Raw genomic sequence first — 16,216 nt, forward strand, 5'->3', positions numbered from 1 at the left:
TTGACAATGTTTTTTTGTTTTTTATGAAGATAATTGAATTCTTGTCGAGAATTTTATGAAAATAATTGAAATTCTAAGAAGAATTCAATTATTTATGAAAAGAATTAAATTCTTGACAAGAATTTGTTTCAAATTCTTCAAAATAATTGAAATCCTCCGAAGAATTTTATTATTAATGAAAATAATTGAAATCTTCAAAAGAATTTTATTTTTCTAATGCTGATAATTGAATTATTGCCGAGAATTTTATGAAAATAATTAAAATTCTGAGAAGAATTCAATTATTTATGAAAATAATTGAATTCTTGAAAAAATTTTATAAAAATCTTTTTATATAATTGATATTTTTCGAAAAATTTTATGAAATTTTGTATTTTAAATAATTGAATTTCTGTGAAAAATTTTATTACCTATGAAAATAATTGAATTATTTCGAAGAAATTTATTAAAAATTGAATAATTGAATTCCTGTGGAATTTTGCCAAGAATTTTATAAAAATTTTTAAAAATAATTGAATTTCGATGAAGAATTTTATCATTTATAAAAATAATTGAAATTTTGACGAGAATTTTTAAAAAATTTTTAAACATAATTGAAATTCTGCGAAGAATTTTTGTAACTTTTGAAAATAATTGAATTTTTGTAATCATTTGTAACTTTTCAAAAATCCAATTTTTTTTAGTACTTTTAACTAAAATTCTTCTATCAATCTAGTATTTATGAAAACTGTAAGGTTTTGTATTCGTGGTAATTTCATAGTTTACGAGGCAAAAAGAAAAAAAAATTCAGTTTGCTCATGAATTTTAAAAATTCAATTTTTTCCAGTACTTTTAGTAAAAATCCCTGAATTTTTCCTGAATTCCCCGACCTGTGTCAACCATAGTTCCGGAAATTGTTCCACGTACACGCGGGTTCGGGAAAAATCGTTAATTGTAGCGGGAAATTCGAAATTTCACTATAAGTTATGAATAGAAGTTATTAAAAAATTTCTCTCCTCTCGAATAGTATAAATTCTATGAATATAAAGCAATTTATGAGCATCGAGAGAAAATTTCCCACGTTTCATGGCAAGGGCGGAGGAAAACAATCGTGTGTGTACGCTTTTTTTTCTCGATTTGAAATTTCATGCGTTTCGGTTCGTAACGCACGTAACTTGCGTCACTGTACGACGGGATTACATAAATACAGGCGCGGGAATATGTGATTGTGATTTTTTTTTGCTGATTCCACAGTAATTATTATTAAACGAATAGCGTTCCCGTTTAATTTTTAATTCTGCCATTACGTGGGGAATTATAAAAAATAATTTCCTAGCCAAGTAAATACATATAATTAGTATTTATTTACAGTATTTACTATTTACTAATATTACTACTTAAAACCTCGTATAAAACATACTTAAAACTTTTAGAACGTATTTAAAATGTTTGAAATGTTCAAAACGTTCAAAACGTAATTAAAATGTTTGAAACGTATAAAACGTAAGTACAAAACGTAAAAAAATTTTTTTTAATAAAAGATAGTGGAAAATAGTATTAAAAAATAGAACTTTTTTTACACTTTTCTTAAACGGATAATAATAGTAATAGTAATGAAATTAACGAACTAAATTGGGGGAGGACGAGGCAGGAATTGCGTCATAATTTAAATGGCCATCTCGCGAGTGGTACGGACAGATACGCGGATACGTTCCATCCTGCTACTTTCCTACGTACATACAAATATATATATATATGTATGCATATAAATATATGTGTTTAGGTTCCCGCTCTCTCACCCAGGGACGTAAAAACATCGAGGGTCACACAATGTTTATAGTCACAATATTATTAATCCAGTGAAACTGTTTTTTGACTAAATAAACAGAGCACTGTGTATGTAAGTGCCTAGATATCAAATTAAAAATCAGTTTCGAATTTATTCCCTATTTTTCCCAACTTTCAATATTTTTCTATTTTTACTACTTATTTTACTATTTTTCCAACTTTAACTATTTTCCCCTACCTTTCACTATTTTTCTATTTTTATTACTAATTTTACTATTTTTCCTACTTTTACTATTTTTCCCCAACTTCCACTATTTTTTCTACTTATTTTTCTAAATCTAATAACACGGGAGGATTCGAACCAACGACCTACGGACTACGAGACTAACGCTCTAACCACTACGCTACGAACGCTCTACTTATTTTACTATTTTTTTTTTACTTTTATTACTATTATTTATTTTTCCCTACTTTCACTATTTTTGCTATTTTTACTACTTATTTTACTGTTTTTAATATTTTTTTCTACTTTTATTACAATTTTTACTATTATTATTTACTTATTATTATAATTTCCATTGTTAGCATTTTTTTTTTTATAAATTATTATCATAAATTAAATTATTATTAGAAATTAATTGTTAAAATTTAATTATCTTTATATAAAAATAATTAAATTTTGCAGAAATATAATTATTCTTATAAATTTATAAAAATTCTTCGTACAAATTCAATTATTTTCAAAAATTTAATAAATTTCTGTGCAGAATTTAATTATCTTCAAACAAAATTTTTAATAAAAGTCTGGTTAAAATTTTATAAAAATTCAATTATCTTGTCTAAAAATAATTATTTTTTCTAAGCAGAATTCAATTATCTTCAAAAATAACAAAAATGTCGACAGAATTCAATTATTTAAAAGAAATTTAATAAAATTCTGGTTTAAATTTTATTAAAATTCAATTATTTTATCTAAAAATAATTGAATATTGCAGAAATTCATAATTATTCTTAAAAATATTAAAAGTCTTCGAAAAAATTAAATTATTTTCAAAAGTTAAATGAATTTCTGAGCAGAATTGAATTATCCTCCAAAATAACAAAAAATGTTCACAAAAATTCAATTATTTACAAAGATTTTAATAAAAGTCTGGTTAAAATTTCATTTAAATTCAATTATCTTATCTAAAAGTAATTGCATTTCGAAAAAATTCAATTATCTTATCTAAAAAAAAATTGAATTTCGTAAAAATTCAATTATTCTCATATAAAAATTAATTTCCGATCAGAATTTAATTTTCTTCAAGAATAACAAAATTTTACTCAAAAATGCAATTATTTAAAATTCTTTAATAAAACTCAATTATTCAATTATCAATTATTTACTAATTATTTTCAAAAATGTTCATAAAATTCTTGTCAAAAATTCAATTTTTTTTTTAAATTTTAATAAAATTTTGGTTCAGAATTCAATTATTTGGTTTTTAAAATATTACATTTCTTAAAAATTTAATTATTTTCCAAAATTTTGACAAATTTTCCAGCAAAAATTCAATTATTTTTATAAATATTAAAATTCTAAGAAAAAATTCAATTATTTTCAAAAATTTTAATAAAATTCGGAAACAAAATTGAAATATCTTCATAATTGAAATATTTTTCTTAAATATTAAATTATTCTCATAAATAACGAAATTCTTTGCAAAAATTCAGTTATTGAAAAAAAAATTTAATAAAACTCTGGTTAAAATTTTATTAAAATTCAATTATCTTCATATAAAATTAATTGAATTTTGCAGAAATTTAATTATTTTTATAAATATTAAAATGCTTCGAAAAAAATTCAATTATTTTCAAAAAATTTAATAAATTTCTGGCAGAATTTAATTATCTTCGAAAACAGAAAAATTTTCGTCAAAATTCAATTAATTAAAAAAAATGTTAATAAAAGTCTGGTTAAAATTTTATTAAAATTCAATTATATTATCTAAAAATAATTGAATTTCGCAAAAATTCAATTATTTTCATATAAAAATTAATTTCTTGTCAGAATTCAATTATCGTCAAAAATAATAAAATTCCTCGCTAAAATTCAACTATTTTAAAGATTTTTAATATAAAATTCAATTATTCAATTCTCTTCTAAAAATGTTCATAAAATTCTTGGCAAAAATTCAATTATATTTAAAAAAATTTTAATATAATTTTGGTTCAGAATTCAATTATTTTCCAAATGCGTTTAACAAATTTTCGAGCAAAAATTCAATATTGTTTTTATAAATAATAAAATTCTTTGAAAAAATTCAATTATTTCAAAAAACTTTTAATAAAATTCCGATCCAGAATCACTATTTTTTCTATTTTTACTACTTATTTTATTATTGTTTTTACTTAATTGTTACTTTTTTAGTTTTTTTTACTATTATTATAATTGTCATTGTTATCATTTTTTTTATTCCTTTCCATTTAATTTATATTTACAATGAAAAATTTGAAAAATAATTTTGCAATGTAACATACAATTAAAAGGATAATACAGACATTAGTCAGGTGAATAAAATTTATATTTTCTCTTTAAAAGGAATTTTCTCCATATAACAATATAATAATGGATAATTTAACGATAAGGGGTGAGAGGGAGGAAAACAAGAAACATGTGAATCAACTCACACGTGAACATGACTATAGAATTTACAAAATGCATTTGTGCATACAAAAACAGTTCTGTTCGTGTGTGTGATGTTAAAACTCTCGTATATTTGCGAATACAAAACTAAGTTTGGTTTTAAAAGCAATCGAACAACATATATATGTATATATATTTATATTTGTAAAAAAAACTGTTTTACAATCGAATGAATTCTCCTGCAGCCGTATATATATATATATTTATATCGAATCAAATTTTCCACGCTTTGAAAACTATACAAACTGTATAAATTTTGTATTCAATATTCGGAATGTTAAATTTTCCGATGAAAGTTCCAGAGTATACAAATAGTATTTTATATATTTTTTTTTTTCTTTTTTCACTGCATCACGTTTCTGCTTTATTTATACAATTATTAAACTTTCCTGTTGTTTTGTTTTTTTTTTGTCAATTTTATAATATTTTATTTATTTTTAAATTATATAAATTGGCAAACAAAATTTTTTGTTATTATTCTTTTTATAATTGTTGTTTCAGAATACAGAGTTAAATTATCTTTTCATAATTAAAAAAAACTTTTCTCAAAAAATCAATTATTTTACATAAATAACAAAATTCTATGCAGAAATTCAATTATTTTTGAAAATTCTAATAAATTACAGGGCAGAATTTAATTATATCTTTAAAAATAACAAAATTTAAAAATATTCTAGTTAAAATTTTATTTGAATTCAATTACCTTGCCAAAAAATAATTGAATTTCAGAAAATTTAATTATTTTCATAAATTTTAATAAAATTCCGATCCAGAATTGAATTATCTTCATAATTAAAAAAAAACTCTTCTTAAATATTCAATTATTTTTAAAAATTCTAATAATATCTTCAAAAATAACAAAATTCTTAGCAAAAATTTAATTATTTAAAACAATTTTAACAAAATTCTAGTTAAAATTTTATTAAAATTCAATTCCTATATCTAAAAATAATTGAATTTCGCAAAAATTCAATTAAATAATAATATTAGATAATATTAATAGTAATAATATTAAAATTCTTCAAAAAAATCCAATTATTTTCTAAAATTTTAATAAAAATCCGATCCAGGATTGAATTATCTTCATAATTAAAAAAAAAACTCTTCTCAAAAATTTAATTATTTTTAAAAATTCTAATAATATCTTCAAAAATAATAAAATTCTTCGCAAAATGCAAAATTTTAATAAAATTTCCATTCAAAATTAAATTATCTTATCAAAATTTAAAAAGCACTTCTCAAAAATTCAATTATTTAAAAAAATTTTAATAAAATTCCAATCCAGAATTGAATTTATTATTTTTATAATTTAAAAATAATCTTCTCAAAAATTCAATTATTTTCATAAATAACGAAATTCTAATCTAATTTAAAAATTCTAATAAATTTCTGTGCAAAATTTAATTTTCTTCAAAAATAACAAAATTCTTCGCAAAAATATAATTATTTAAACATTTTTTAATAAAATTAATTTACCTATTTAATTATTTTTTAAACATGTTTATAAAATTCTTGGCAAGAATTCAATTATTTTCATAAAAAATTTAATTTCACAGGAAATTCAACAATTTTAATTAATTTCCCGACCAAGAATTCAATGGTTTTAAAAATTATTTGTAAAAATAATTGAATTCTTGCTCTGAAATTTGTTAAAATTTTTTTAAATAATTGAATTTTTGATGAATTTAATAATTATTTTCAGATGAGATAATTAATTTTTGGACCAGAATTTTATTAATATTTTTTTAAAATAATTGATTTTTTGCGAAGAGTTTTGTTATTTTTTGTAATAATTTAATTCTGCCCAGAAAGTTATTAAAATTTTCATAAATAATTTGAATTTCTGCAAAGAATTTTGTTATTTATGAAAATAATTGAATTTTTGGGAAGAGTTTTACTAAAAATTTTTAAATAATTGAATTCCAGTGAAAAACTTTATTGTTTATGAAAATAATTGAATTCTGGTTCAAGAATTTGTTAAAATTTTTAAAAATAATTGAATTTTTGCGAAAAATTTTAACAAAATTAAAAAAAAAATAATTGTATTTTTCGAGGAATTATGTGAAAAATAATTGAAATCCAACGATAAGTTTTATTATTTATGGGAGTAATAGAACTTTTGGAAAGAATTTTTTAAAAAATTTTCAAACAATTGAATTTTAGTGAGAAATTTTCATTTTTTATGAAAACAATATTGAATTCTTTCAAAGAAATTTTATAAAAATTATAGCAACAATTTTGATTTGACTTTTGTCTCAATTTGATATAGAAAGGCTGTATTATTAATTTTTTTTTATTTTATTATTAGCAAAAATTTTCCTTCCCAAATAAAGGAAAAAGTATCTTTAGTGACACAAATCTAAAAAAAAAAATTCCTCAAATCGTAAAAAAGTAGTAAATATACTATATATTATAGTAGCTTTTAGTGGATGAGTATGTATACGCAAAGCCTGCAAGACGTTAAGAAAAATCGAATTTTCCAAAGAAAGAATCCAGAAGAAATATACCTGCAATTTATCTAATCTAACATTTGAGATAAAATGCACATACGTTTCAGGAAAAATAGTTTCTTTTTACAGAAAAAAATAAGAATGTTTAATAAATTATTTTTTCTATATCTTTTCCTTTGTTACAACATGTATATATGTACCTCTATTAAATAAGAAATAAATTTTACAAAATTTATTATTCAAGACTCGAATATCAAGGTCCGCGCGCAGAGAGTGAATGACATGTTGATACTAATCGAAAATAATTTCTCTCGAAGGCTCATTTCAAATCCGAGTATATTTTCAAATTTAAATAATCAATTTTCAATGCTTTCCTAAAGACCTAAAAATACCAAACGAGTTTTGACAAAGGCAAAAAAAATTCTTCAATAACTCAGTCTTCTTAAAAGTATCAAATTTTGATACTAATGTAAATCAAATTGTTGACAAAAATTTGGATTAATTTTTTATTTTATCCAGAATTTTTGGTATCAATTCGTTGCAATTTGATACCATTAAGTTAAAGTAACAGAAAAAATTGCAAAAAGTACCAGATTTTGAAAAAATTCTTCAATATTAATTCAGTCTTCTTGAAAGTATCAAATTGATACTAAAGATTTTGTTGCCAAAAATCCTAAAGTTTGGATCAATTTTTGATTTGATTCCAATTTTTGCCATCAATTCGTTTGCAACTTAGTACTATTAAGGTAAAGTAACAGAAAAAATTGCAAAAAGTACCAGAGTTTGAAAAAATTCTTCAATAATTATTCAGTCTTATTCTTGAAAGTATCAAATTGATCCTAAAGATTTTGTTGCCAAAAGTTTGGATCAATTTTTGATTTTATCCACATTTTTGGCATCAATTCATTTGCAACTTGGTACCATTAAGTTAAAGTAACAGAAAAATTTGCAAAAAGTACCAGATTTTAGAAAAATTCTTCAATAATTCAGTCTTCTTGAAAGTATCAATTTTTGATACTAAAGATTTTGTTGCCAAAAGTTTGGATCAATTTTTTAATCAATCCACAATTTTTTATATCAATTCGATGCAATTTGATACTATTAAGTTAACGTATCAGGAAAAATTGCAAAAAGTGTCAGATTTTAAGAAAAGTTGCAAAAAATTCTAAAAGAGGAAAAAATTGTAAGGAAGTAACAAATTGCACAAAAAAGGACAAATTCCAAAAAAGGAAAAAATTACAAGAAAGTAACAAATTGTAAAAAGTGGCAAATTCTACAAAAAGTAACAGTTTTGTATATAAAAAGTAACAATTTGTATTAAAAAGTAACAATTTGTATTCAAAGCAACAAAACTAATCGTGAAAAAACACAATTATCGAAGAATAATAATCTTCGTTAGATAATATGGTCGTGATTATAATTATTGTCTCCGAGGACTAATTATATTTCATAATTACTTTTTACACTTCAAATACTACAACTAATGATTATTATGGTACAAAAAAAACAAAAATGCAAATAATAATAAACAATTTTGAAAGAAGAGTTTCTCCTTCTTTTGACCCAAAAATACTAAATTTTTTTCCACCTATTTTTATAAAAAATCACTGTTAACTTAAAAGAATCAAATTGCAACGAATTGATCCTAATTTTTGGCAGCAATTTGATCCAAAGTTTAGACATCATTTTAGTCAAAATTTTTGTTATCATTTTGATCCAAATTTTTGTTATCAATTTGATCCAAATTTTTAGCACCAATTTGTATCCAAATTTTTGGCATCAATTTCGTCCACTTTTGTATCAATATTTTGATATTTATCAATATTTTGCCATTTATCAATATTTTGATAATTTGATACCTAGTTTCACAGAAAACTGAAGGAAATCTCGCAAAGTGCTTTTTTATTAGCGAAACAGTGAAAAGCAATTAGCAATAACATTTTTTTCTTCTGCTATGTTTTTATAAAATATTGTATATTTGCATTTGGTCTGAACTTTTTTTTTCGATGAGCTCATCGTTGTCACGGTTTCTCAAACTCAATGCAAACAAGGGAATAGTCTTTATGTCTACATTACAGATATAGTCCACTGTATAGCAAGAGAAAAGAAATCAATTTCTACCTGGTCAGGAAAAAGAAATTTAGATAAACTCCATTGTCGCACTTTCTTTTTAAAATAAAATTTTAGCACAATTTATCCTCATTATTAATTACACTATTTTTCTTTTTGTGTCGCGCTTGTTTTTTTTTTTTTTTTGAATAATTTTGACAGTTGAAAGAAAAAATTGCGATTAAAAAAGTGAGACGCACTTCCTTCGTTGAAGGCTTAGCGCATACTGAGCGCTATGTTTTGGAGCCAAGGCAGCTGTGTGATCCCTTTCTGATCTCTCTTTTAGATTTTCACAGTCATTTCTCAGTTACTGTCCATATACATAAATAATTGAAAAAAATCTTGTAGTTATTATTTAAGACTTAATTATTACTCTCTAAATCTGAATTAGTAATTTTCTACTAATAAAATAGTGCGAATTCGTTTATCAATTTGAATTAATAACAATTTTTAGTTCATTAATCTTTAGTATTTTTTTTTTTACTAATTGCTAGTAGAAAACTACTAATTTATTGGTAAACGAATCCGCACTATTTCATTAGCAGAAAAATACTGATTCTGATTTAGAGAATATAATTATTATTGTATATAATTAAAAAAGTACAATAATAATTGTAATTTTGATTTACGTTTCAAAAAATGATAAAATTCGATTTTTACACGAAAACAGAATTGAATTTGAAAATTAAAAATCATTTTTCCATGACGTTTTGAATAAAAATATAAACATGTGATCGACACTTGATTAAATATAACAAACCGTAGAGTAGACAATATGTTTTTTCAACACTGACGTTTAAAAAAAAAATAAAAACTTCAAATCTCTCGAAATCTGAAAAAAGCGATGAATCGAGTAAATGAAAAAATAACAAAGTTACTATAAAAATACATTTTTGTTTTTTCCTAACTTCCAGACAGAATTTTTAATTTTTTTACCGACCCAAAAGAATATTCTGCGATTCATTCTATATTGTAACTTTAACTACAAAATTATTTTCCACTTTTCGAAATTTAATTATTTTCTGAAATTTTTACCTAAACCCTAAACTTCTCTTGAATTAATTAATTTTAATAATTTTTAATTTGTTAGAATAAATTTTTAAATTATTTTGAACTTAATTAAAGTTAAAAATCGAAATGAATTTCAAATTACGAATGTTTACCAAACAGAAATTTATCGAAAAAGAAAATTAATTTGTAAAAATTTTTATCTCTCACAAGTGGTATTTTTATTAGAATTTTTAGGTTAGAAATATCATAAATTTTGGGAAAGAATTTTATTATTTTTCAAAAATTATTCGATTTCTTAAACGAGAATTTAAAAAAAAATTTTGAATTTCTTTTTAACAAATATTAGTAATAATTAAAATTCAGTTATTTTCAAGCTATAACTACAGTTTTTAACTTTTATTTATTTTGAAAATAATTGAATTGCTGCTTGGAAATTTGTCAAAATATATTGGAAAATAATTGAATTTTTGAGAAATTTAATTATTTTTAGTTAAAATAATTTAATTCTGGACCAGAATTTTAATATTAAAATTTGTTAAAATAATAATAATTGAATTGTTTCGGAGGATTTATTAAAATTTTAGAAAATAATTGAATATTTTGAAAAATTTATAACCAATTAGGAAAATAATTGAATTCTTTCGTGTTTCATTCAAAATAATTGACTTTTTAGAAGGATTTTACTATTTAAAAATATATAATTGAATTATTTAAAGAAGTTTTACAAAAATTTTAGAAAATAATTGAATATTTTGAAAAATTTTATAACTTATAATTAAGAAAATAATTGAATTCTTTCGTGAAAATTTATTGAAAATAATTGATTTTTTGCAATGATTTTACTATTTGAAAAAATAATTGAATTCTTCTAAGAAGTTCTACCAAAATTTTAGAAAATAATTGAATTATTTCGAAAAATATTATTAAAATTTTGTTTGAAAATTAAATTCAATCATGAAATTTTACTAAAATTGTATTAAAAATAATTGAATTTTTTCAAAAAATTTTACTACACTTATAAATGTAATTGAATTCTTTCGTGAAATTTCATCGAAAATAATTGAATTTTTTCGAAAAATATTATTAAAAATTTGTTAAAAATTGAATTCCAGTGAAAAATTTTATTTTTTGTGAAAATAATTGAATTCCTCCGAAGAATCTTATTTAAATATTTGAATTCTTTGGTAGAATTGTTTAAAAATTGTACTAAAAATAATTGAATTTTTGCGTAGAATTTAATTAAAATTTTTATAAATAATAATTCAATTCTTTTGAAGAATTTTGTTACTTAAGAAGATAATTGAATTCTTACTTGGGAATTTGTCAAAATTTTGAAAAATAATTGAATTTTTGCGAAATTTACTGAATTTTAGATAAAAATAATTGAATTCTGGACCGGAATTTTATTAAAATTATTTAAAATAATAATTGAATTGTTTCAAAAGAGTTATTAAAATTTTAGTAAAATAATTGAATATTTTGAAAAATTTGATGCCAAATTAAGAAAATAATTGAATTCTTTGTTGAAGTTTTATTGAAAATAATTGAATTTTTGCAACGATTTTACAATTTAGAAAAATAATTGAATTCTTCTAAGAAGTTTTACTAAAATTTTAGAAAATAATTGAATTATTTCAAAAAATATGATTAAAAATTTTATTTAAATATTTGAATTCTTTGGTAAAATTGTTTAAAAATTTTACTAAAAATAATAATTGAATTTTTGCGTAAAATTTAATTAAAATTTTTATAAGTAACAAAATTATTCGTAAGAATTTAGTTATTTATGAAAATAATTGAATTCTCACTTGGAAATTTGTTGAAATTTAAAAATACATAAAATAATTGAATTTTTACAAAGAATTTGAATATTTATAAAAACAATTGAATTTTTGTAATGAATTTTATTAAATTTTTATTAAATTTTTTTTAAATAATTGAATTGCAGTGGAAAATTTTATTATTTGTGAAAATAATTGAATTTTTTCAAAGAAGTTTATACTATTTATAAAAGTACCTAATTGAATTCTTTTGGGAAATTATATCGAAATTTTCGTTGAGAATAATTGAATTTTTGCAAAAAATTATACTTTTTCAATTATTTATAAAAATAATTGAATTCTTTCGAATAATGTTATTATTTCTGAAAATAATTGAATTCTTGCGAAGAGTTATATTAAAATTTTTGAAAAAAATAAATGAATTTTAAAAATTTTTACTTATAAAATTATTAAATAATTTATGAATTTGAAAATAAAAAAATTCAAGCTAAAATCATTTTCCTGAATTTTTTAGCGTCGACGTTTAGCTTAAAAAAATATTATTTTTTATTTTTAGAAATAAAAATGGCATTTATTACTTATTATTTCTTTATCACTTTATTAAATTCTTTGTTGAAACTGTTATTCGTTTCTGCATTTGTGCACTAAATTAACAAACACAGAAATATAGGACAGAAAAAAGGGAAAAAAGCGAAAAGGATTTATTGCTTTTTGAGAATTGAAATTCGAAATTGAAAATGTTTTCGTTTCCATAAAAGTAAATCTCTCTCTCTCTCTACATTGGTCGCAATTCGTTTCGCAATATATACAATATGTGTCTATATAAACATAGTAAAACGTATGTGGTTAATGGTGAAAGTCACCGGCAAAATTCTCTCTATGTATCAACACACACGAGATTGTCAGCAGTAAAGGAATTTTAAGCACAACTAGTGCGGTGAAGCCGCAGTACTCCTGTGGATTTGCGGATCGCAGGATGTACGCTTTATAGCCGCAAGGCCACATTCTGCACTGCTAACTATATGGTAAACGTATACATATAATTTATATCGGGGATACGAGACGAAAAGTCTCCCTTTTTAACCCCCCGTTTCCTTTGGCTTCTTCATCGACATCAACTGATTTATATTCAATAAAATATTCCTCAGCATATAAAACTTTTAACTTCTTTCGATAAATACAGGCTATTTATTATTATTAATTAAGACTTTTTCGACTATTTTCAAAAATGCTCCTTTTTTCGATTTCATTTACTAAAACCTACTATTTACTACTTTTTTTACGTTATACTATTTGTGTACTTTTTTTAGATTTCAGCCACTAAAAGCTACTATTTTTGTTTATTTTTTCTTCTAGAATTTCCACTATACTTTAAATTCGTTAATACTAGAAATAAAAAAACTATTCTCAAAAATTATAATCAAATTCTTTATAAAACGATTCAATTATTTGCAAAAAATATTCGAAATTCAATTATTTTCAATATCTAGTATTTTCAGAAAATTTCGCAATTTTTCTTTCACGAAAAAAAAATTCGTATATCAGGTTCATGAAACGTATTCGCATTTTAATACAACGTAGGTACATATATATATTCCAATCTCAAACTCTCTTGAATCTTATGAATGTTTCATACACACACACACACGAGATTATTTGGTCTATTGGATAATTTGTGTGAGCTTTTCTCCAATAATTGGCACTCGTCAAAATGGTAACATGAATTTGCTCTCTCGCATCTGATGCACTTGAAACTTGAATCATTGACTCTCTCTCCAAAGTATACAACGAGAGAGAGCCAATAAAAAAAAGGCACTGGTAAAAAAAAACAAGTAAATCCTTTTTTCGATACATTTCAAAAGGGAAAACTATTTTATACCTCGTGGTTTTTTTTTTTATTCTACAATTGGAAGAGCCTTCAATTATCGAAATCCGCGCAGATGAAAATTAAATCTCCTCTCATGAGAATCTTCATTTTTTAAAATTTATTTTTATTCAAGCAATTCTCTAGCTTAAAGTACAGAAAAGTAGGTACTTGAAGTAAAATAAAAGTTTGAATAGTGAATGCTTTTTTTCAATTTTTGAAGGTAGAAAATATTAGCGAAATGACCATGACTTTTCTTCGAATGTATCGAATGTACATTTAATCAAAAATTGTGTGTTAAAGCAAATATATATGTGTTTGTGAGTGTGTGGAATAAAAAAAGCACATTCCGTTCCACTCAATCGAATAGGAGACCCAGTTTGTAATCTCCTTTTATACCCTTTACTTGAGCAAAATAGATTTTTACGAGGTCTGAAGCTCAGAAATGTTCTTGCAACGGCTGCCAAACTACTGCTATGCTATATTATATCTCAGCGCACACTCTTGCAAAAGCTATTAGCAATTTTCTATTGTAAAGCGCCAGATATTTTTTCTGATAGAGGAGAAGAAAAAAAAAAACTTAATAGATTTTTCTCAACCTCTCGGTGGTGCTTTTTTATGTGTGTTCATAAAAAAGAAATATATATCTATAAATTCTCCTCTTTTCCGATTCTTAACTTTCTACATTCAAAATATACCTATTTTTTTCCAAGGATATTAAATTGCGAAAAAAGTCCAATCAAAACGAAAATTATTGAAAAACATCAATAAATTCATTTTTAAATAAATATTTACTCATTTATTTTTTTATACAAATTAAGATATTCAAGAATTTAAGATTCAATAACAAGAATATATTTATTATAATAATTAAAACTTGTTACTTTGTAATTTCTTTAAAAATTATTTTCATCATTTTTACGATTATTCATTTCTAGAATTTTCATCTAAAATACTTCTTCAAGTCAATTTTTTAAAAATAATTTTTGTAAAAGTTCTTTGTAAATTTTCAAACTCTTTTGTTTACTATTTAATTCTACGAAATTTCGATTATTCTGACATTCTACAATTAAATATATTAGAAATTAAAAACTTGAAATAATTAACAAAAAAAATCCATTAAACTTTTTGAAAAAAATTACTTGTACAAAATTATTAATTAAAAGTATGAAAAGTTCAAATTTTCAAAGCGATTTAAATTTGAAATTCATTTTTAAATCAATATTTACTAGAAAATTCAACGAGAATTCAATTATTTTAACTATAAAGATAAACATTCTATTATAACAATTGAATGTTTCTTAAAATTGAATTTTCATACAAAATTTTATCAACAAATTTTTAATACTTAAATTTTAATAAATAAATTGTAGATGTAGCAAAGGTTATTAAAATCATTAAAATTTCTTTGATAAATTTTAATAAAATTTTTAAGAATAATCACTTTTTTCGAGGAATTCCATTAACATTGTATTGAAAATAATTGAAATTCTGCATTGAGTTTTATTATTTATGAAAATAATATAATTCCTGTAAAAAAATAATATAAAATAATTTATAAATAATTGAATTCCTGTGAAATTTTTTTATTTATGAAAATTTTTGAAAATAATTGAATTTCTGAGAAGAATTTTACTACTTTTCAAAATAATTGAATTTCTACAATAATTTCTAATTGCTTCAAAATTCAATTTATTTTAGTGTTTTTAACTAAAATTCTTCTATAAATCCATTATTTTTAATAAAACTAGTTAAAAATATATTTAAAAAATTAACTTATTTCAGAAGAATTTTAGTTTAAAAAATTTTTTTAAATCTAAGTTTTTTTATATTTCTAATTAAATTCATTTAAAATTGAAATTTTACAAAATTATTTCTTAAATTTAATATTTATGAAGAATTTTATCAAAATTTTTAAAAATAGGTAATTTAATTCTTTCGGCGAATTTAAGAAGTATAATTCTAAGAGTAAATGCAATTTTCTATCAGTTTCTTTAAAAATTGTATAAAAAATCATTTGAATTCTGCGATAAGTTTTGTCATTTATAAAAATAATTGAATTCTTGCAACGAATTTTACTAAAAATTTTTTTTAAAGAATTGAATTTCGAAAAAAAATATTATTATTTATGAAAATAAGTTATTTCTTGTAAAGAATTTTATTCAAATTTTTTTAAATAACTGAATTTCTTAGAATTATTTAAAACTTTTTGAAAATAATTAAATTCCATTGAGAAATTTCATTAAAAAAATTGAAAATAATTGAAATCTACGGAAGAATTTTATTAAATTTTTTTTTTAATAATTAAATTCCTGTGAAAAATTTTATTTTTCAAAAGAATTGAATTCTTGTAAAGAATTTTTATTTTTTACGAAAATAATTAAATTGTTTCGAAGAATTTTATTTTTTTTTACGAAAATAATTGAATTGTTTCCAAGATTTTTACAAACATTTTTGACAATAATTGTATTCCTAGGAAGAGGGGGTTATATATTTTACGAAAATAATTGTATTCTATGATCAATTTTATTATAATTTTTCAAATTTA

General features: G+C 21.5%; 1 protein-coding gene across 2 annotated transcripts in view; it reads right to left on the reverse strand.

Moving 5' to 3' along the window:
* Positions 1-16,216, reverse strand: part of LOC122505646 (guanine nucleotide exchange factor for Rab-3A-like) — a 46,248-nt gene that overhangs the window by 11,335 nt on the left and 18,697 nt on the right. The window contains exon 1 of one of the 2 annotated variants that reach the window (XM_043617407.1): positions 9,025-9,229. The exons of the other annotated variant lie outside the window; for it this stretch is intronic. The gene's annotated coding sequence lies outside the window, so the exon portion shown is untranslated. Of the gene's footprint in view, positions 1-9,024; positions 9,230-16,216 lie in introns of those variants that run through there. 2 annotated transcript variants of the gene reach the window in all.

The sequence above is a fragment of the Leptopilina heterotoma genome, unplaced genomic scaffold (assembly GCF_015476425.1).
Source record: "Leptopilina heterotoma isolate Lh14 unplaced genomic scaffold, ASM1547642v1 Lhet_361, whole genome shotgun sequence".
In the NCBI taxonomy this organism is placed as follows: domain Eukaryota; kingdom Metazoa; phylum Arthropoda; class Insecta; order Hymenoptera; family Figitidae; genus Leptopilina; species Leptopilina heterotoma.